This window comes from Paroedura picta, chromosome 4, assembly GCF_049243985.1.
Source record: "Paroedura picta isolate Pp20150507F chromosome 4, Ppicta_v3.0, whole genome shotgun sequence".
NCBI lineage: Eukaryota > Metazoa > Chordata > Lepidosauria > Squamata > Gekkonidae > Paroedura > Paroedura picta.
In genome coordinates, this window is record NC_135372.1 from 111,460,267 (window position 1) to 111,483,765 (window position 23,499).

Genomic DNA, 23,499 nt, shown 5'->3' on the forward strand with positions numbered 1-23,499 from the left:
TCCCTCGCTCCCAAAAGGAATATGGCAACCCTAGTTTGGAACCTTGTGGACCAAATTGAATGTGATTGCATCATTTGCCAGACGTTTAATGACAGAACTGCTCCCATCACATGAAAAGAAAGGGATGGAGACAGGGTTGCCATCTTCATGTTGAGAAATTTCTGGATATTCAAGAGTGAAGACTGGGGATGGCATGTTTTATGGAAGGGAAGGATCATTCTCTGAAGCAGCCACCTTCTCAAGAGGAATTGATCTCTGTAGTCAGGAAATAAGTTGTAAGTTGGGGGTTATCTCCAGGCCCCACCTGGAAGTTAACCCTAGATGGAGGACTGATGTTAACAGCAAAAGGGTTGCATGAATAAAGCATGCACTGTGCATACTCTACGCTGTGACAGCAGCTCATCTCCCCCCATAGTTCCTACTCTGGAACTGTTTTCCCTGTAGTCAAGTTCTGACCCTATGAGAGATCTCCAGAACGTATTATCTCTAAGTTGATAGAGAAGTCTGTCTTGAGCAGCTCCTTTCAGGCAGCACCCCCTGAACCCAGGTAAAGGTAAAGGTATCCCCTGTGCAAGCACCAAGTCATGTCTGACCCTTGGGGTGACGCCCTCTAGCGTTTTCATGGCAGACTCAATACGGGGTTGTTTGCCAGTGCCTTCCCCAGTCATTACCGTTTACCCCACAGCAAGCTGGGTACTCATTTTACCGACCTCTGAAGGATGGAAGGCTGAGTCAACCTCGAGCCAGCTGCTGGGATTGAACTCCCAGCCTCATGGGCAAAGCTTTCAGACAGCTGCCTTACCACTCTGCGCCACAAGAGGCTCTCCCTGAACCCAAATGACAGTTAAAACCGTATTCTGGGGTATTCTTCTGAAAGGCCTCTCTCAGTTAGTCTCACATGCAATATAATTTTCACAAATGTCCTCTAAGAAGCTGTGCCTGTTAGAGCAGTCGTTCTCAAGGGACACTTTTAGAATCCTCCCATAAGCATGAACTCAACATGCTTCCATCCAGTGAATTACCTCAGTCCTCCTTTGTGTTCCAAACAAGGAATACTTAATGGCTGCCTCACAACTGAGGGCTCCCTCCCCTTGGAAGTTCTCCAAAGGCCAAGCAGTTTTAAAAAGAAACGCTTTGTTCTGTCTGACCGGTTTTGGTGGCACAAAATGCCAGGTGGGGAGGGGGAGAGGACGCCTCCACTCCAGGCCACATTAACTTTCCACTAGATTGTACTTCATAAGAAACAAAGCTATCACTGAAAGGTACCTTTTGCTTAGTTCACCTTTAGCATTCAGTGTAATTCAGTGTAATTCACAGAACAAAGGTGCAAGCTTTTGTGTGCACTTCCTCAGACGAAAGCTCACACCTTGGATAAAACTAGGTTGATCTTAAAGGTGCCACTGGACGCTGAACTTTGTTCTGCTGCTTCAGACCAACATGGCCACCCACCTGAATCTAGGATAATACACAGTCCTGACATAACTATGCTGGCCTTTTCCCTGTTGTGGGGCTATAGCTCAGAAGAAGAGCCTCTGCTTCGCGTGCAGAACATGCCAAGTTCAGCTCCCATCATCATTAGCTAAAAGGAATAGGTAGGAGGTGATGTGAAAGATATCTGCCTGAGACCCTGGAGAGCTACTGCCAGTATGAGTAGTCAATACCGACTTTGATAGCCCAATGGCAGCTCCATGTATATTCCCATCACAGTTGTGGCTGCTACTGGAAAGCATAGAATTTGTAGCATGATGATGTCACAAAATAGGGAGCAACCCCAAGCTGGTCTCATTTTATTTAGTGGGACTTACTTCCAGGAAGGATGGCAGCCTTAATGTACTAGATGTGACAGGAAGGGCTTACAGGAGAGGAGAACTTGATATGGCACTACTGATATGGCCTATCTCTACGACACTTACAGATGCAGTTATATTTATTGCTGAAGCAGTTGATCAGCCATGGAGGATAAGGACACACAATCTCAGCTGCTGGGTAATATTTGCTGTTATTCCTCATGCGCTCAGAAAGGCATTGCCCTCCCCTTGGCTCCTCTATGGTAAAACCCCTATACATTTTGTGCTGGAAGTTAGAATGGAGAATCACCTTTTGCTTCCAATTGGCTGAGCCAATCAAGACTGCAGTGGTGTATGATTCTAAAACAGGGCTCTGCTGGGATAATGTACCTTTTTGGGGTCCCAGTGGGGGTCATGAAATGTTTCCCTTATACACAGCTTCTCAGCACATACAAAGCTAACAAAACAGAGAGACTGGAAGAGATGCAGCATATCATTTACTTATTGCATTTTCATCCTGGTTTTTTTCCCATCAAGGAACTCATAATAGGATTCTAGGAAGGTCATCTGCACAGGGCTTGATCAGATCCAAACCTGTCTATCTCTAACAAGCTTGCTGTCTCATATGGCTTTTAGGGTCTCAAGGGAAAGAATCCTATTTTCTACAGTACAAAACACTGTATATTGAGCACTAGGGGGAAAGATGTCTCTGTCATGTGAAATAAATATGGTAACCAAAAAATGTCTTTATTTTGGAAAAATCTTGGGGGGGTGGGTGGGAGTGGGCTTCTCCAAATCCAAGGAGTCCCTGGTACACACTAGATGGCTTGCTGGCATTGGTGGCATTTCAGAAAGAAGTGCACGTTGGGATTTTTTGGTTCAAGTTATGTTGCAATAGACGAACTGCTAACAACACAAACAAACATACACACCTTTTGGATTCTGACTTGTCGTGAATGACTCCTGGCCAGCTAATCAGTGGAATTTTACAGGGCTCCTGAACCAGCTTGATCACTTCTGAGCCACAGGTGGGCAAGTCTTGTACCGCACCTGACCCTGGGAAGAGGTGTGTCCTAGAAAGGCCCTTATATTGCTCAATGTCTCTCTCGCAAAAGGATGAGTCAGATTTAGCGGCAGCAGCTTTAACTGCTGCAGTCAGGTCACAAAGGCCTTACCAATGAAAAGCGCAAGAAAGCTAGTCGCTGTGAGATTGCAGCAGATGGCTTCAGCAAATTCTGCTCCAAGCTAGCAATTCTTGCTTCTACGTGGCTAACAAAGACCACGGTGGTGATCTACAGCACCAAGAGGACTTGTTCCTGCCATGCTGCTATATGATGCTAAACACAAAGATCACAATTGACAAGCCTCCTATGTGTTACAGCCCATGTGGTGTAGTGGCCAAACCACGGGTAGTCAAACTGCGGACCTCCAGATGTCCATGGGCTACAATTCCCATGAGCCCCTGCGAATGCTGGCAGGAGCTCATGGGAATTGTAGTCCATGGACATCTGGAGAGCCACAGTTTGACTACCCCTGGGCCAAACAATCTGGCTGGGCTCTGGGAGACTCGAGGTGCAAATCCCTGTTCTGCCATGGAAGCTTGCTGGGGATGCATCATCTCAGGCCAATCCATTTTACAGGGTTGTTTAGGGGATGAAACGGAGGAGAAAAAAGATGTGAGCTAGGTCAGGGTCCCCATGGGGCAGAAAAGTGGGATATAAAATACATCAATTAAAATGATTACAGAGCAGGACATCCAATTTGCTCTATACACAATAAAGATTAAGGCCACCATCGAGAGGAGGGAGTGAATGGAAAGGACTGAATACCTTCATTCCTCTGCCAGCCTCCTTTTCCTCTGCAACAAAGCCACTCTTACAGGGGTGTCCATCTTCCTCCCTACTTGATATTATCCTCTCTCCAACCAATGGGACTAAAGTCCTGTTCCCTTTAATGAAGAGAAGCTGCATCATATTATCAAAGGACACATCAAATCTTTAAACCTGGGAGGGATGCTACAGAGGGGTTGAGTTTTCATTTCAGGGGCCATTTCTGACTTGCTGTTCTAGTGCAGCAACACACTGGACATTTGATATCATGGTGTTTCTGCTAGCTTACTGCCTGGCTGCAGGAGTAGGTTACCCTTAGTAGCTGCAATTCATTCACCTCTAGAAGAGGGAAGACAGAAGTTCTCCAAGGGTTTATGGTTGTAAAGAACAATGCCTGCTAATGAGGCTTACTCTTTCCCCTTTCTTGCCTTCTTCGGTCCTGTTAGGTGACTCCCACAGGCAGGGTCTGTCTGACCATTAAACAGGCAGGGAACTGGAAAATCTGGAAAACAGATCAAACTAATGTGATTTTCCTAGGTAAGATGCCAATTTCTGCAAATTGCTTAGTTCTGCCATAACAGCCGAGCTGGAGCTGCCACATAATTCCGTAGACACCTTCTGCTGCTGATATCCTCCCAGTCCTTGGTGAGATGGCCAACAATGAAAATTGAATCCAATAAGATCTTAGAGATCAACAAATTTGTCAGAATTCAGGCTTTCAAGAGTCAAAGCTCCCTTTTTCTTATACCAGTATCCAAAGTGCTACTGGACTCATATCTAACATTGAAATCTGTACACTTTTAAATGAATTATATATGTACACAACTGAATGCCTTTTTCGAAGAGGGGAAGGGACCCTGAATAACTCTTTTGCCAAGAGTCTCCGGTGCTCTTTGCAGCTGCAAGATTAAATATCTCCATAATGTTCACAGTTATTTGGAAGAAAGTTACGCTGTCTGAAACAGGACTGATTTTTGAGAAAAAATACATAAGATCAGGCTAAAACTGGTCATGTGAATGACTTGTATTACCCCTTTGGGAATCTACCGAATTAGAATTAATCAAAAAGTTTGATTCTGCTAATTTTACTCCCATCAGGATGATGTGTTCCTCACACAACTATGCAGTAGAATAGAAGAAGAAGTGGTTCTTATATGCCGCTTTTCTCTACCCAAAGGAGTCTCAAAGCGGCTTACAATTGCCTTCCCTTTCCTCTCCTCACAACAGACACCCTGTAAGGTAGGTGAGGCTGAGAGAGTCCTGATATTACTGCTTTATCAGTGCTGTGGCGAGCTCAAGGTCATCCAGCTGGCTGCATGTGGGGAAGGAGCGGGGAATCAAACCCGGAATAGAAGTCTGCACTCCTGACCACTACACCAAGCTGGCTATTTTCAAGTCTAATATCACCTGAAGAGCCTCTTGTGGCACAGAGTGGTAAGGCAGCCATCTGAAACCTTTGCCCATGAGGCTGGGAGTTCAATCCCAGCAGCCGGCTCAAGGTCGACTCAGCCTTCCATCCTTCCGAGGTCGGTAAAATGAGTACCCAGCTTGCTGCTGGGGGGTAGACGGTAATGACTGGGGAAGGCACTGGCAAACCACCCCACATTGAGTCTGCCATGAAAACGTTATAGGGTGCCACCCCAAGGGTCAGACATGAACTGGTGCTTGCACAGGGGATACCTTTACCTTTACCTTTACCTTTACCTTTAATATCACCTGAGAAACCAAACAGTATTAAAGCTTTGACTGTCAAAAGATCCTACTCCCCCAATCTTCTTGATCTGCATGGTGCTCTTGAGCTCAGATTTAGCTGTTCTGTTGAGATTAGTATTCTGCAGAGGTTATGCTGTCGTTCCATTCATGCCCAGGAGGAGTCTTCCAGCCAGACATTTCAGAAGCATGTAGGGTCCCCACAATGAACCTAGTGTAAGCATGAATCCAGGGTTCTAGTTTGTGCATGAATGAAAAACCCACACATTGCCCAAAGCACAAATGGCACCACTCATGTCCCTGGCTGCTGGTCCATATAACATCTGTACAGGATTACACTATTGAGTTTCTGCTTTTGTCATGGAGCTTTAAAAGTCATTGTGCAGGAAAAATAAAAGATGGCAGTTTTACAAATGGTTCCCTTACATACAAATCTTAGAGCCAACTGACTTGTCTGGTCTCCTTAAGGGCTCAGGATACGGACCAGCCATGATCAGAAGCCTATCACCTATTTCCTGGGCTCTTACATTTGCAGAAAATTTGGGCTCCTTTGTGTCTTCGGGGAAGAGCTAAGAAAGTGAAAGCAAACTCCCCGTGGCTGCTGGCATCCTGCAGCGCTGCAGGGCTGGGAGTGGGCTGATTGCTGACTTTCAGCTGTGACCCTCCAAGAAAAATGTCTTGAGGTGAGTCACTGGCGGTGCAATCTGAAAGAGATCTTTCAAAACCCATTGACTGCAATAGATTAAGAAGAGTGTAAGGCTGCCCTGTGGGGGAATTAAGCTAATTCTATGATGATTTGGCCAGATTATTTGAAAGAAAGAGATGAGAGCCATGGGGCTAGCTAAGGATTGGGAGGGTTACAGATTTGCACAAAACCTCTTCCATCAGGAGGGACAGCTAATCTTGCAGTACCCTCAAGTGCGCTTTTCTCGAATTCCTGTGGTTGGCGTTGTATGTTCTGAAAGCAAAATAACATTTCCCAAGTGCCAATTGCTAGTGTCATTCCCCAAAGGCAGGCGTTAGTCCTGATGCACAAATGCACCCCTCTTTCTCATTTCACTCTCTTTTGCTTCTCATCTACACAAACATAGGCCAACCTGTTTGTGGGAGACATCATAAGTGCTACTATGTCCCTTCAGAATGGCCCCCTGTCTTTGCACATTGAGGCAAGGCCACATGCTGTACATATGAGGTCAGCTGAGTGAGATGTACACACAGAGATGCATGCATGCTCTCATCTGCATTATCCTGCCTTCCCTCCAAGACAGCATTTTTGCATACTTCTTCCTGCATCTACCCTGTCTGGGAACAGGAAACATGGTGGTATCTACTAGGGACAGGGAAAGCTGTGCTGACCACAAGCAGGACTGTGAGTGCTTCTACAGAGCTACAGTTTTCTGTAGTTGCTGCTATGAAAGCAGAGGTACTTTTCTTTGTACTTGTTTTGCCTTAGCCTCTGCAGCAGCCATTCCACCACCCCCTACATTACTGGTTGCTCCCCCCCCCCCAATTTTAAAACATAGATTACAAGGCTTTTTAAGCCTGAAAAAGCAGTTCCTCTGGTTAGTGATCAGCAGGGGAGATGGTATTTGCAGAGGAAGGAAAATAGTACAACTATGGGCGGAGTCTGATCTCATATACCGTGATGCAAATGCACTATGGCTATGATATGGGGGGGGATCACACTAAAGCAGCCTTAAGAAGCATTTTAACAAATCTGGGACAGGACTGAAGGTACAAAAACTGATGCTGGGAGAAAAGCTGGGAGGAAACCTGGTGTAAAAGAATGTGAACATTTGTCATCATTCTCTGGGGGAAAAGAATTAGATGCAAGCTGTCTACAACAGGGATTACAAACACTGAAACATGAATGGCATCTCTAAATCAAGCAGTTGCATTGAAACCCACCCTTAGGGCATCAAGCCTGCAAGAAATATCATTTTGAGGTTATTAGTGGGGGAACTAGGCACAAAGCTGCAGAGACACAGTATGAATGAAAGGAATTGCACTTGCAAATATTAACATCCCCCCACTGGATTATCCTCTAGCATGGTCTGCAGAGCAACTATTGCTGGGGATGAACAATGGCTGCTGTCCAGCCTCATCCTGTGCTGATGTCCTAGTCAATGTGGTCTAATAGAGAGCAGCATAGCACAGCAAGCATCCAGCCACCTGGCACACCAGTGCTTTACTCACCCATAAAAACTCTTCGTATTGCTGGAGAAATCAGTGTTTAGAAGAATACACAGGGAGTACAGGTGGGAGAACAGTAGGATCACCGTGTGGAATGAGCTAAAAAGGGAATTAATCTGATCCAAAGGCAAAGATTCATCTATCTGTATATCCATTACATTTGTATTCCCTCCCTTGTTCAAGGAGCTGAGAGTGGGGTACAAGGTTTCTCTGATCCCCTTTTCATTCTCACAACAACATGGTGAGTGAGAGCAAAGATTTGATTGCAGTGGTACCTTTAAGACAAACAAAGCTTTATTCTCTGTATAAGCTTATGTGTGCATACACACTTCTTGAGACACATTGAAACAGAAGTAATCAACCATTACATATAGGTGGAGGGTGTTGCCAGGAAGGGCTAATTAGTGTCAAGATGCTTAAGTAACTGAGCAATAAATATAGTTAAGCCTGGATGAAGGCATTTGGTAAGATTTGTGAATCGCAGCAAATTATCATACAACATAATAAAACAATATATAAACAGATGTGAGATTTGAATGATGCTAGCATGCATAGTGAGATAAGAAACCAATATTTCTGTTAATCCCTAGGGGTTCCAATTTTTCTGAGAATTGTAACAACTTGTAAGTCAGCAATCTTCCATCCTGGTCTGTTTCTGAAATACCTTTGCAATAAAACTGCTACTTTGAGGTCTCCTTTAGAATGTCTTGGTAGGCTGAAGTTTCTCCTAAAGGTTTCTAAATTTTGTAATTCTTGATGTCAGATTTGTGTCCATTTTTGCCTTGGTGTTTCACCTGCTTGCCCTAGGTAGAGAACTGAAAGCTGTTGGCATTTAATGGCATATACAATTTTAGAAGTTGAGTAAGTGAATGAGCCTGAGATGGTATAGTTGATGTTGTTAGGTCCAGAGATTGCATTATCTAGATACATATTCAGCAAAGCTGGTATCTTTATTTCAAGCTCCAGTACCAATGTTCATGTTCAAATTATATGTTGTATTATAGTTGTTGTTTAAGACTGGGGGAGCTGTCTGTGAGCAAGAAAAGGTTTGTTTCCCAAGTACTTGTAAAGAGAACTGTAGAGGTTGTAAGTTGCTAATGATGCATTGAACTGCATAGTGCAGGGGGTTGGACTAGATGACCCATGATATCCCTTCCAACTCTATGAGTTGAGAGTTGTGATGATGTTCCGATATTGTCTCTTTTGGGCCTGTTTTGCAACATGTTTTCTCTGGGTACCATTCTGGTTTTGTTGACTTCATTAGGTAGATATTTTAGTTACAAAAAGGTGAGTTGGGTTAGAGAGAGAGAGGGAAAGAGAGAGCGATTGATCCAGGGTGATCTAGGGTCACCTAATCATTACCTGACTCTGACCAGTCCATTACACCACATGGTACACATCAACCTAAGGAATTGTATTGTGCTATCACCAGAGAACAAGCATTGTCACATTAATGTGACAAATGAACAAAACAGCTGCCAGTTACTAAAGTCAACAAGCCAAGTCACTTGCTCCAGGGAAAAGGGAAAATTCCATTGGGGGGTTCAGTAGTCCACCTGATGTGTTTGTAGGTGTGTTGGGGGAGATTTCTTCATGATCCCAGATTTTACAAACAGGTTTTGAGCATGAATAGAGCATATCCAGAGAAGTCCATTCCTGAGACTAAATATCCTGATTCTACTTACAACCATTTCTAAAGTCCCAAGAGAATGGGAAATCCTATTGTCGCTGACTGGAACCAGAAGTTGTTGTTGATGCTGGCCAGGCCTTGGTGCAGTAACATAACTAAGCTTCACCTGGGTGTGGTCTCAAAGGCTTTACTGAAGGAATTCAAGCTTTCAAGAAAACTTATTAAGAACAAGGCACGTAGCTCACCGGCAGTGCAAGTGCACAAAATAAGAAAAATGGCTAGCTACCACACTAACATAGCACAATTGGTACTCAGAGTCCCAGAGCATAGTATAAATACCTTCTTGGAAGGAAGGAAAGGTACATGGAGTAGGGGTAGGGTAAGGGTGCTTCACTCTGACCAAATTTATAGAAAAACACTAGCCATAACTTCCTGATCTCCTCAACTAACCAAAGGGCAACATCCATCAAACTTTCCTGGCCCAGAGTGAATTCTTCTCCCCTTCTAGATTTACAGCTGAACTGTGTGAGCTAATTAAGAAGCGGGGTAGAGTAAGGTGACTGGTAGAGGGCCTTGATGAGTACCCACCAGTTTGGGGCAGGGTGCCTAACACCCGCAGATAGAACATTGAACTTAGCTGGAAAATTCTTCTAATATGATTTCTCTCTTGACAATTGCTTCATCAAATCCCAAGGACTAAGAGGAAAATATTCTAAGTAAATATTTGAAGAAATACTTCAGGAGTTTAATCAACCACATTGTTTGGAAGCTGATGAAGTAAAGTCTTCCTTATGAAAGTTCATAGTATCATTACTGGTCCCTGTCCCCCTATCCCGGTTCTAGGACTGGGTGCCCAGAGCCACTGGGCGATCTCCTTCCCCTGGGTTACATCACAAGCTATATTGACTGTGCACCATACTGATGCCAAGGCATTGAGACATTGGGGAGGAGCTAAATGTTTTAACCGCTATTGATTTTGTAATTTGTGGGATGCTATTAATATGATGTTGTGACGTTTTATGCGATCTTTTATTGATTGTAAACTGCCATGAGCTGGCTGTTCTGGGTGTGGTGGTATAAAAATGTAATTAGTATTTAATTAATTAATTAATTCATATATTAGCCTTTTCTGTCTTATTTTGCTTCAACTGATCAATATGGCTACCCTTCTGGAATCCAGCTCTGCATTTCTTTGCTGACCTAGCAGTTCTAGGGAATTAGCTATGCATTATTTCAGAAGGGCATTCCACTAAGTATTGAAAAACTTCTACTTTTACATCTAACATTTTAAATGACTAGATTGCAGGAGGCAGGTCTTGTAGCTACAATCATCTTTAAGAGGAGAACCAGTTTGGTGTAGTGGTTAGGAGTGTGGACTTCTAATCTGGCATGCTGGGTTCAATTCTGCACTCCCCCACATGCAGCCAACCGGGTGACCTTGGGCTCACCACGGCACTGATAAAACTCTTCTGACCGAGCAGTGATATCAGGGCTGTCTCAGCCTCACCTCCCTCACAGGGTGTCTGTTGCGGGGAGAGGAAAGGGAAGGCGACGGTAAGCTGCTTTGAGCCTCCTTTGAGTAGAGAAAAGCGGCATATAAGAACCATCTCTTCTTCTTAATCTTTATGGTACTCACCAGCAGAATTATGTTATTTTGGAAAGAATAAAAGTAGCAAGGGCTGGCCAAGCCTTCCTCTTTGGACATCCCCATTTCCTAGATTCACAAATAACTCCATGATGGGGAAATATGGTGTGATTCTGAATTTTTCTTTCTTGTGGGTGTGGGGAACGTAAGGCACAGCAACATTTCATTTCCCAACCCCTTTTCCCAACCCTGGTTCCTGGCACTAAGCCCAGCCCTTTCTTCTCTGTTTACATCCTTCCTTCCTGTAAATGACTTGAAAACTGAGCTGGCAATGAGCCAGAGACACCTGTCTAACTAGAAGAGTGAAGACATCACCTGGCCACTAGCATAAGCAGGTGACCAGAGCCTGGTCAGGGGAAATAAAATCAGCGTTTCTTAATTAGGTCATTGCAAGATCCTACACCTTTCTTTGGCCTCCGCATGAAATTGAAAGGAAAGGCCAGGGCAGCATATTCATTCCCACTCTGCCTGGTGGACTGAGGACATGTGTGTGCTGAAGTGTTCAGATGCCCTCATTAGCACATTTCAGAACACCCCAAATTCATTAGCCTCCACAGAAGCAACATTATTGTCCCTCACTTTTGAAAGTTGTAACTGAAGCCTCCTTCCCATGAACCTCAACGTCCATGAGCTTCAGTGTCTTGAACTGACCAACCATGGGTCCATTGTATGTTACAATTATGAATTTCCTGTTCTCACTCTTTGAGAGTGTTCCCTTGTTATCTATGGTTACCAATTTCTCTGTATTGTTCATGTTCCTATGTTTCTTGTGAACCATCCTGAGCTTCCCGGGAGGGCGGTATATAAATGTTACAAAAAAACAAACAAACAAACAAACAAACAAATAATTGCTCCCCCCCCCCCCAATCTAACAAGAATCTGGTAAGGCTCTGAGACTTGGAGAACATGGGTGCAAATATATGGTTTTAGTTTTAACCTTTAAGGCCCTTCATGGTCTGGGACCCACGTACCCAAGGGACTGCCTATTGCCCTATGCCCCCCGCAGAGCCTTACGCTTTGCGGGTGATAATTTACTGGCCGTTCCTGTCCCCAGGGAAGTGTGCCTAGACTCGACCAGGGCCTTTTCGGTCCTGGCCCCAGTCTGGTGGAATGAGCTCCCAGGTGAGTTGCGGGCCCTGCAGGAGCTTCTGGCATTCCGCAGGGCCTGAAAAATGGAGCTCTTCCACCAGGTCTATGGTTGAGGCCAGGGCTGCAAAGAAGATCAAGCCCCCCCCTCCCCCCGCGGTCAGCCAGCAAACAGTCTGAGATCTTGATCCCTCTTTCCATCCCTCCAGAGACAGAGGGGAGGGGGTAGTTTTATAGAGTTACTATCGCCATGTGGCTTGGTTTTTATTGTGATTGTTGTCCATTTTTAATGGGTTTTGCCAGATGTTGTATCCCACCACAAACCGTCCTTGGGAGTGGCAGGGAATAAATTGAATAAACCAACACACACACACAAATCCGGCCAAGCAAGAAAAATGTACAGGGTGGTGGAATGGTTCTGTCGTGATTGTCATGGGGATCATGAGTGTGTGGCTCATGATCCTGAGCCTCAAAAGAAAATGGCGACGTTAGAACTTTGGGATCTTCTGCATGGAGCTGCAAAGGCTTAAATGAGAAGAGACATTCAGTGCAGCAGCTCCTTCTTCAAGTACAAAGCACATTCAGAATAGAGTTCTTTACAAAGGCAGGGGCTACTAACAGGGTTGCCAGGCAACACCCAGTAACCAGTAGGAGGGGGCAGGGGCCTGGGAGGAAAACTAGAAGGAAAAATAAGACATTGTCTTGTTACAGGAAGTTCTTAGTATAGAGTTCTCGGTAATTCCTAGAGTTCCATGCAAGTGACAAAGTGTAGCTCTAGGAATCAGTGGAAAGATTTTATGGTGATTCCTAGAGCCACCCTTTGTCACTTCTGAGTAAGAATTTCATGTGAGAAGACAGGGCCATATTTTTCTCTTTAATCTTACTCCTGCTGTTACTTCCAGCAGCAGTGGCACCGGGCGGGGATTCCCACCCCCCCACTGGGGGCTTGGCAGCCCTGGCTACTTAACCGACATGAACCATCCATTTTTACCCTGAAACCCCCTAGCTCCTGACCACTGCTGGCCCTGCTAGTACTCCAAACTGATATGCTCTTCACAAACAGACACAATTTTGTAATCCAGAGTGAGGGTTGGCATGCCATCCTCCAGGTAGAGCCTGGAGATCACTTGGAATCCCCACTGATCTATAGATTTCTGAGATCAGTTTCCCTAGATAAAATGGCAGCTTTGTGGAGTAGACTGTATGACATTATACCCCAAGTGAGGTCTTTCTCCTCCTCAGTCCCTGCCCTTCCCAGGCTCCACCCTCAAAATCTCCAGGAATTCTCCCACCTGGCCACCCTGCATGGGACAGAGTTTCCCAACCTGGAGTTGGTCAGTCTGGGTGGGGAAGGAGTGGATGGCAGGGGGAGGTTTGAGCACTGCCTCTCCCACACGTTTTCAACGGCAAAGGACTAGTTGGGCTAACATTACATGCAACAATAAACCTTTACAGGCTAAAGGCTGGAAGAGGACCAACCCCCAGCATTGCATGAAATACAAGGAGCAAAATGGCCCAGCTGCAGACTATCTTTGGCAACTTAAGGACTCCTCTATGTCCTGTGCCTCTGTCAAGAAGGACTTCCAGCCCTGACTTCAGATCCCAGGCACATCTCTATAGTCCAGCCACTCCAGCAAATCTTTGTCAGAATCCCAGAAATCAGCCATTGGCCCTCTGGTAGGCTACGAGCATTCTTTGGCCTGTATGGTCTGTGGGCATTCCTGTCCCCACTTGGATCACTACTACCATGCATGGCATGGCTCTTCTTTAATACCCAAGCTGATAAATGCATTGCCCTGCTTTATAAAACACCTGTTCTCAGGAAAAGCATTCCTCACTCTTTATTCTCCAGTGAATCCTGCTGCTTCTCCTCGAGGATTCAAAGGCCATCAAAAATGAACTGATGCTGTAGGAAAGGGCAGTGTGCACTCTGCAGCAAAGCTAGACTTGATTCTGAAGTGTCACAGCCAGCCAGGAAATGAAAAATGTCATGCAGCAACCCTGAGGTGCCATGTGCCACAAAAGGAGTCTTGTGACACCTTAAAGGCTACTAGATTGATTGTGCTCAAAGCTTTCCTGATCTGGAATTTACCTCTCCTCAGGGAATGAAGCAGAAGAGTTTCTGAACGCTCTCTTTGCATGCACCACTACCCAGCTGCTGCCTTCTCCCTTCGAGGCCCAGAGCCAAAATCTTCTGGGCTTGGTAACAGGCCAAAAGCCCTGCCTCAGCTAGCAGTACTTGATCCCTGCTATTTTGCTAGATTGGCATTTGGGTGGGTGCTGTGAACAGGGCGAGTCTACCTCCTCATCTGGCATAAAGTCAGGCCCCGCTGGGTATTTAAACACATAATCCTCCTTGCAGAGAGTGAGCGAGCTGAGAACCCGCCTGATTAATTTCCCTCCTGTCCATCTCCCTGTAGCCTCTCACAATGGCAAACAATCTACAACTCAGAAGAAAGGCCCAAAGTAATTTAGCTGACCAATCGCACACGGCCAGCGTCTCACGCAACTGAGCGGGCAAGCGGGCCAAGCATGTCGCACTGTTTGGCTTAATAAAACACAGCCAATCTCCATGAACCTCCTAACAGAGCTGGACAACTGCAGAGAAGAAGATTGCAAAGCTTCAACCGCTGTCTTTTTATAAGGCTGAACAATGCACAGCTTCACTCCTCAAGTCTTCCCAAGGCCACGGCCTGTTTGTTCAGTAGAAGCTTTGCTGAGACTTCACCCTTTTAATATTAGCCAGAAGTGACTGCCAGGACTGGCTCTCAGACAAATGCATTTAAACTAACAATGAGCTGCAGACACAGCCAAACAGTGCATGGTTCACATATAGCTTGTGCTTTTGGAAGATTAACCAAGTCAAGAGGGAGTCAAAGGAAGGAAAGGGGAGAGAGGAAAGGAAGAAGGGTAGACCAAGGGACAGCATGGGAAAGCTCCCTGTCTCTGCTCAGGAGGTCCAGAGAAGGTGACAGTGAGTGAAAACAAGTGAAAATCTGGCAGCAGGGATTCCTCATGAGTACTTGAGAAAATGAGGAAGAAGAGGCATAAAGGTGTGTGCAATCAGTGTCTTCTGCAGATGTGATGATGCGAAAAAGGGGAAAGTTCCTTCATCATTCATTTAGGACCCTGAACGGCCAGTTTGGTTTTTGCAACTGCTCCCTAACAAATCATCTCATGGTTATCTGATTTTTTTTCTTTTCTTTTTTGAGGTGCAGCTTCAGCCTATCTTGTCAATATTGTTTGTCACCTGTAAGGAAACCACAAAAACCACAGTCATCAGATCATGGACTCAAGATGGTTCAGCTGAAACTAAACGGGGAAACTCTGGAAGAGGTAGAAGGAGGTTAAATGACTATCTTTTAAGTTTGGTTTTCTCTAGTGAATCCTGATTTATTTCAAGGATTCAGAAAGAGATCTTTAAAATTTGCAGAAATCCATGGAGAGTGACCCAGTAGATATTATACATTTGGACTTACAAAAACTTTTGATTTAAGGGCGGGAAATCCCAATGTAAATGCAACCATCTGAGATGGGTCTGCTAATATTTCAGAAATGTGTTAAGTAAATGACAAGTTCTCACAATGGAAGAGTGCAAATTGTGCAGGGGGGGGGGTTTCATTGCTGAGACCAGTGCTATTGAATTTGCTTGTAAATGAGTCATGAAGAAGCAGAGTTTGTAGATGGGACCCAGTTATGCAGAATGGTGAGAATCAGTGTGGTGCTAAACTCACTGGCCTTGCTCTGGGCAGTCTCCGTAGGCCTGGCCTTGGGCCAGTCACTCCCTCTCAGCTGAACCTACTCGGTAGACCAGTTTTGAGGAAAATGGAAGAAGGAAGGATGATCTTGTAAGGCCCCTGGAATCCCCACTGGGGAGAAAAGGGGTGTGCGTAAAAACTGAAATAAATAAATAGAAACAACAGCAGATTGTGAGGAGCTTCAAAAAGATCTGTCAAAATTGGGTAAATGGATAATAGCATGGCAAATTAGGCTAAAAACATGCAAATGGAAGCACATTGGGTTGAAAAATCCTAACTTGAAATATACATTGACTAGGGTCTGAAGGGGCAGTGACTGACTTAGGAAAGAGATCTTGGGGTTGGGGTGGATAGCTGAATGAAAATGTCATCTTACGGTACTGCCATGTTGAAAAAGGTAAATTCTATACTAGTGGTTAGGAAAGAGGCTGACAACAAAACAGCCATATTGCATGCTTTTTGTTGGATGCTACAGCATTTAGACTGCTGTGTATAATTCTCAACAGAGTCCCAAAAGGACTCTGTAGTGCTGAAAAAGGGGCATAAAAGAGCAACCAAAATTGTCAAGGGGCTAGAGCGTCTTCCCTACATGAAAAGGATGAGAAGTTTGGGCTTTTTCAATTACAGTGTCCTAACATTATGCATGGGGTATAGAAAGTGGAGACAGAGAACTAGACATTTAGCAGATGCCTGGGAAAACAATCTGTATCTGAACTACACCTGATAAGGTTCTCTCATCCTTCAAGAGGAATCCATACTCATGATTTCACCTCACTTTTGAATTCCATTTCCCATGACAAGTGAAGTGAAAAAGCATTAAGAGTTTTTAAAGGGAAGTAACTGTTTGTGTAACATATAACATCAGAGTAACATCATGATAACAGAAATACTTTTTCATATAAAGGGTAACTAACCCATGGAATTCACTACCATGAAATATTTTGATAGCCTTCTGCCAAGGGGAATTAGGAAAGATTTGGATATACTTATGGAGGATAGGTCTGTTGCATCATAGTTCAGCAGTGGAATAGGCTGCCTAAGGAGGTGGTGTGCTCCCCCTCACTGGCAGTCTTCAAGCAAAGGTTGGATACACACTTTTCTTGGATGCTTTAGGATGCTTTGGGCTGATCCTGCGTTGAGCAGGGAGTTGGACTGGATGGCCTGTATGGCCCCTTCCAACCCTATGATTCTATGATTCTATGATTCTATATCCAAACAATGGGCTAAGGTAGGGACAAAAATAGGGAGTTGGATCATGTGGATAGTGGGATTGCCAACTCTGGGGTGGGAAATACTTGGGAGATTTTGAGAGTGGAGCTAGGAGTGGGCAGGATTTGAGACAGAGCAGGACCTCAGTGGAGAATAATGTTATGCTCCAAGTGGAGAATGATGCTCCAAAACATCCATGTTCTCCAGGGAACTGATCTCTGTTGCTTAGAGATGAGCTATAATTCCAGAGGATCCCCAGGATCCACCTGAATGCTGAATGGGTAGGGGATTAACCCCCCCCCCTCTTTGCTGTTGCTCCCCGTTAACTCTGTTCCTTTACTTTGTACTGCCCCTTTGAATGAAGGAGTACATGTTGCCCCAGAAATCACTCTAGGCTAATGCCAGGCCGGTAGTCATTAGGAGAAAAGAAGGAACAGGTTAGTCTGCATCTATTTTGCCTAGGGCAAATCAACCAGAGCGTAGGGAAAACTTACCAGATATAGCTGGTGGACATTGCAAGGCTTGGTTTAAACAGTGCAAGAGGTTATAAGAGTAAGGTTATAAGATTCATCAGGATCTGTGCCCTGCACAGTCACACAGAAGAGGAATTTCAGAATATGCAACTTTCTCCATTCTTTATGTACATCAAGGCAGGCTAGAATGAATTGCTGGTTACAATATACATTGTAGTGCATAATGCTGTTTCTTCCTCTTTCTTACTGGTTGCCTGTGCCTCTGCCACACCTGCTGCTGTCTCCTTTGCTGCTCTGTGGTGCCAGCTGCAGTGAGCCCAGGGCCATGGCTTTCATGGCCCCTGTGGGTCGCTTTTCCACCAGGCATGGCCCCAGAGACTGGGGGTGGGCCAGTGGTGAGTCCAGAGCCAGAACCATCCCTGGACAAGAAAACAAATTATCCATTTTGGGTGGGGTGTTACACTTTAAGCACAGCTACACTCTTTAAAGTCAATTAAAGGAAATGGACTTTAAAGGAAAAGGGTGCAACTGTAGATCTTTAGCACAATTATTCCACAAATGTATTCGTGATGTTCTGAACTTAAGGCCAAACTAAACAGGACATTGGCGCTCTCTGGCTGCAATGCCAAATACCCAAGGCCCAATCTGAACCAGGACTCAGTCTGAACCTGGGCTATACGGTACAATATATCTCCATAATGTTTCCCCAAGCATGAATATCCCCTCCATTACATTAAACTCTGGGTCGGGGACAAGTTTGGAGAGCCAAGCATTGTGTGGAAAGACAGCTTGGTATAGTGGTTAATCTGGAGAACACTCACTCCTCCACATGCAGTCAGCTGGGTGGCCTTGGGCAAGTTACTGTCCTTTTAGAGCTGTTCTCATAGAGCAGTTCTGTCAGAGCTCTAGCCTCACCTACCTCACAGGGTTTCTGTTGTAGAGAGAGGAAGGGAAAGTGATTGTGAGCCACTTTGAGACTCTTTCAGATAGTGAAAAGTAGGGTATAAAAACCAGCTCTTTTTCTTTGAATCATAGAATCAGATTTCATTAGTTCCCCCCGCCCCTTTTCAGCTTAAAAGCAGTTTAGGGGAGGGGGAATTTTTAATCAGTGAAACAATTCAGGGAGGACTGTAATTTCCTCTCCCCTAGAATGGCCAACCGCCAGGTAGTAGCCGGATATGTCCAGGTATTTTCCAACCCAGAGCAGGCAACCCTACTCTTTCCCTCAGTACTGTGGCTCAATCCAGTCCCCTTGAGGTGCTTTTTTGGGTCTCGTTTGGAGTTCTCGCCGTGGACTGCCAGGGTTGGGTATAGGCTCATCCTTGTTTTTGAGCTTTTGTGGCCACCATTTGAAAACTATGAAAATAATTCCTTAAACTGATGATGTATCTCAAAGAGATATTTCTGGAAGACCAAAGAATCTTTTACAAACTATCAATAAACACCCAAGCTGCCTTGCTCCCCTCCACCCCATCTCATTCTGATGGAACAGAGCAGTGAAATAGGATAGTGCTGTTTGGATAAAACTGTGGCATCAAGGAAGAGGAGCAGTTTAGAGTAGGGGCCATTCAGGGAAGTGGACGATCAGGGCCAGAATTTGCAGTGCTGCGCCCTACGGAAGCTGCTGATCTTGCCCCCAAGCAGATCTTCATGTTGTGTCTGCCCTCCATTCATTACACTCATCATGTCTTAAGCAAGTAAGACTCACACACAGCCAGATTTATGATGAAGCAGCAGCACTTGAGTGGCGGCAGTCAGAGAAGATGCCACTTCCCTGCCTCTATTTCTGGGTGTTAGTTATTTAAGCGGGTGTGTGTGTGTGTTATTCTTACTTTTGGCTGTAGATGAACTATGTCTAAGGCAGATACCGGAAGCAGCGAGGCTTTAACCCGGTGTGCTGCACGTCCGTGCTTGTCTGGTATTCTCTGTGGCATTCAGTCCACATCTCTTCTGTTTGCTGCCTGTTGTTGGCACTGGGATTCTATGGAAAGCATGTAGCAGGTCAAGGATGGTGGGCTGATTGACGTCAGCGCCGGCAGCAATCCCTCCCTTTCTGCAAACATTGTGGCTTCGCCAGTGAGCCTCTTGGGTTCTAGAAGCCCAGGAGCCGGTGCTGTTGAACAGTAGGGAAGTGACAGCTTCACGCAAGGGAGGGAGAGATGCAGGAATGCACGACTGGGAATAAGTCTCATGTGGGCGTTTATGAAAACAAATCTGAACTTTCATCAAAAGTGAAAGCAGCAGCCTCGTGCTTTTTATGGCCTCATGGGCATCACCTATTTCTACACAAAAGCAGGCCCATTTGGATCCAGCACAGCATTTCTATGGACAGGAGGTTCAATGCTCACGACTTACAGTTCTTCCTCTCATGGAAGCCCTGCTTTGGATCCAAGCCACCCCATGGTGGCTATTGCCCCCCTACTCCACTAAGGAAAGTTTGATAGCTTTCCCCAACCTCAGTAGCTTTCTCCCAGCTGAAATAGCTCTTCCTCCAGTGAAATGACTCCGTAACTTCCTCCAGCCTAAGAGAAGAAGCACAACATTCTTCTTTTGGAGGTAGATGCAAGGTTAGAATGGCCACTTAACTTACAGGGAAATTTCCCAGTTGGCCACTTCCTTAGAGGGCTACTGGCAGCCAGGATGAAGCAGAGCAAAGCCCCAGCAACTCTGCCCAAGTCTCGGGGGCTACCTAGCCAAGACCCCTTATCAGCCTTGATTGGTTGTGTCAGTTCACCAGATGTCTCTGCCTGCCCTGCTTCCAGTTTGGGGGATGGTGTAGAGGTGAATTGGGGGCCTATTGTTGTCCCCACTGAGCTGAATGGCCCTGCAGTGCTGGCTTGTAGCATAACAGGGGCCACTTCGCTTGGCTTGCTCCAGGACATTCTTACTCCCCAGTCCACCCTGGGACAAATGCTCATTACTTTTTTTGTCTTGCATGGTATGTAAAGGGAAAACAGAACTGCATGAATGTGCCTAACAAACAAGGTGCTCCAGTGTGCATAAGGGTACAGTGGCACAGGTAAGGCACCCAGGAATTCATGTACCTGCACTGTGACCTTCCTGGGTTCTTGAGATCCCCCCTTGAGATCCAGTGTGGTGAAGTGGTTAAAGAGTAGCAGACTCTTATCTCAAGAGCTGGATTTGATTCCTGACTCCTCCTCCATATGCAGCCAGCTGGGTTGCCATGTTCCAGGTGGGGGCCTAGAAACCTTTGGGAAGATGAAAGAAAGACAGGATGAGAGAGAGAGAGAGAGAGAGAGAGAGAGAGAGAGAGAGAGAGAGAGAGCGCGAGCGCATTTTGGAAACTGCAGGTGGTCCAGAATGCAACTAACTGGAACATCACTACCAGCTCATATTGCTCCAATTCTGCAGCAACTGCACTGGCTACCAATTAGTCTCTAGATCCAACTCAAAGTATCAGGGTTAATCTGTAAAAACCTTAATGTGCTGGGACCCTCATACCTCTGGGATCATCTCTCCTTTTACACACACACACACACACACCCCACCCCCGCACACACTCTTTGATCATCATCTTGAGGCCCTTTGAAGGTGCCCTAGGATGGCTCAGGTACTGGTCACAAGGGAAAGGGCATTCTCAGTCGTGGTCCATGTCTTGTGGAATTCACTTTGGATGATACCCATATCATGTCAGATTTGTTCAGTTTCTGCAAGGAATGCAAAGTTGGGTTGTTTAGGTTGGCCTTTGGAGGGTACCCACATGTTTGGACTGTTTAAATAGTGATATAGTGATAGTCATGTATTTTGGGTGAGTGGCAACTTTTAAAAATCTAATAAATAAAATTGGGTGATGTAGAAATTATAACTCTCCCCTTTGGAATCTGAAAAAGCACATCTAGGCAATGGTATTTAGCACTAATTGAATAGAAAGTGCCTGCAGGGGCTTGTGTAAATGAAGTTGCTCTGCTTGTTTTTAATTTTGGATTCAGGGCAGGATTCATAAACGGCATTGGTCGTCCATGAGCTGATGTTCAAATGCTTAATTCAGATGTAAAGAAGCAGCCTGGGGGTGAGGATGGATGCTCAGGTCTTTGTTCCCCACCAAGGCTAAAAACAGCCTAGAGCACATTTCCAGGCGAGGAAACCATGCAAGGGGAAAGAGCTATCCTCCTCCCCTTCTCATGTCAACTGGTCTTTGCATGTAAAGGGGAACTGATTATCCCAATGTGTCCCTTGGTCCCACTGATATATGAAGAGTGCCAAACAAATGCTTTAATATGCAATATGTAAGCTTTAAAACTAGTGGACACACTCTATTTATTTGTGTTCTGGCAAGAATGCAGCAATGTTACATTTTCAGCACAAACCAGTTTGCTCTAAATCATGCTATCTCCCCACTTATCCCCCCACCCCCTCACAGGATATGGAGGGGTCTGCTGAGTTTGGGTAGTGGGTGGGGGACTTGGGGACTGGATTGCTGTCACTGTTGTTGTTTTTATTAAAGGCTGGAGTTTTAACATTTTATTGTGGGGATCTTTTATTGTAACCCACTACGAGTCGATCAGCCCGGGAGTGGCGTGTAATAAGTCAAATAATAAATAAAAATAAAATAATAAATTTGATTTGTTAGTTGAAACTCTGAACTTGGCAATATCTTCTTCTCTGAACTGGTGTTTTGAATTTTCATTGTGGTAGAATGAAGTATCAAGATGATGCTGAGTTAACTAATCTCCTTTTATCTAATGGAGGCCCAAGCGCAGGAACAAATCTTCGTGTTTCCATGGCAAAAACTAAAGATGCACTGTGGAAGACAGCTTTGGTAACCATTGGTTATTGTATGGTATCTTGTCTCTCTTATTCTTTATGTGTTTCCAGAAGTACAACAGCCACAATACTGCAAGAGAGAAACAAACATGAGGCCATTGGGTGCACCAGCCCTTCTCTGCCATGAAGCTCTGATCCAGCTCTATTATTATTACTAGGTAGATTTATGGACTCCGGGGAATGGTAGAGGACAGGAAGGCCTGGAGGATCATTGTCCATGGGGTCGCGATGGGTCAGACATGACTTCACACCTAACAACAATTATTGACCACTCCTGCATATAAGGGTTGGGGTAGTATGATATCCTGGCCCCAATTTTGCTTCTACCAGGCCCAGTTTTGAGCTGACCACTTACTGGGTACTGGACTATTTTGAGCTGGGGAAACAAAGGCATTACCAGAGAGTTATGTTAATCTTCCAGGCATGCCAGCTCTTATTATTCCAGTCCCTTTTTAAACAGTCTCTCTTTAGGTTAGTTGTATTTGTGGAGTAGACTAGTTACATAATTTTGATTCCTTTGCATTGAGCATGTTCCATGCCTCTGGAAGGCTGACCTTTTCCCACCCCACCCCCCCATTGCACAATGATTCCTAGTTAGCTGCCCCAGGGGGTCCCTGAGGCCTTCACAAGGGAAATGATTATAGGGTGTTTTCTTTTATTAAAGGCTCCAGCAAAGCAGCTTGGGAGGAGAGGGCTCCTGAAGGGGCTTTGATCTCAGGCCTTGAAACTCTATCACTCTGGTTACTGGTCCAAATCCTTTCTCTACTAGCTAGGATGATAATACTCTGGCCTGAACAAGGGGTCTCTTTGTGGCTGGAGGTATCCCAGCAACATACATATTGGAGAAAGGCAGAGACAGGAGAAGATGCCCACCCAACTGTAAACAATGCCCTTCCTGTGAATCATGAGACAGGCCGTCCTTGCAGGATCCCTGCATATCTGTAAGTTTGGGGGAGGATTTTATTGAACTGATGACAAGGCTTGTCTATAGGCAGTACATTTCAGCAAATCCTACACAAAGCATCTAGAGAGGTCATGCCTAAAACACTGCATGGAGGAAGTGAGAATGTGATTGATGTATCAAGGAAAAGTGCACATGTGCACATGCACACACATGCTACAGCATCCAATGATGCAATGTTCCCATCATTACAACTACAACACCCATACAGATTGGGGAGGCCAGCCTCCAGGTGGGACCTGGGGATCCCCTGAAATTTCCATTCGTGTCCAGGCGACAGAAATCAGTTCCCCTGAGAAAATGGCTGCTTGGCTTTACATCCCATTGAAGTCCCTCCCCAAACTTTGCCATCACTAGGATACGACCCCAAATTTTCAGGAATTCCCCAAGTTGTGCTGAGCAACCCCCAAAACAGGCCAACAGGAGAATTTAG

General features: G+C 45.3%; 1 long non-coding RNA gene across 1 annotated transcript in view; it reads right to left on the reverse strand.

The window, feature by feature from the left end:
• Positions 1-16,676: 16,676 nt before the first annotated feature.
• Positions 16,677-23,499, reverse strand: part of LOC143836159 (uncharacterized) — a 54,830-nt gene continuing 48,007 nt past the window's right edge. The window contains exons 2-3 of the long non-coding RNA XR_013230530.1: positions 20,365-20,529; positions 16,677-17,739 (exon numbers count right to left, since the gene is read on the reverse strand). This is a non-coding gene — a long non-coding RNA (uncharacterized LOC143836159). The remainder of the gene's footprint in view (positions 17,740-20,364; positions 20,530-23,499) is intronic.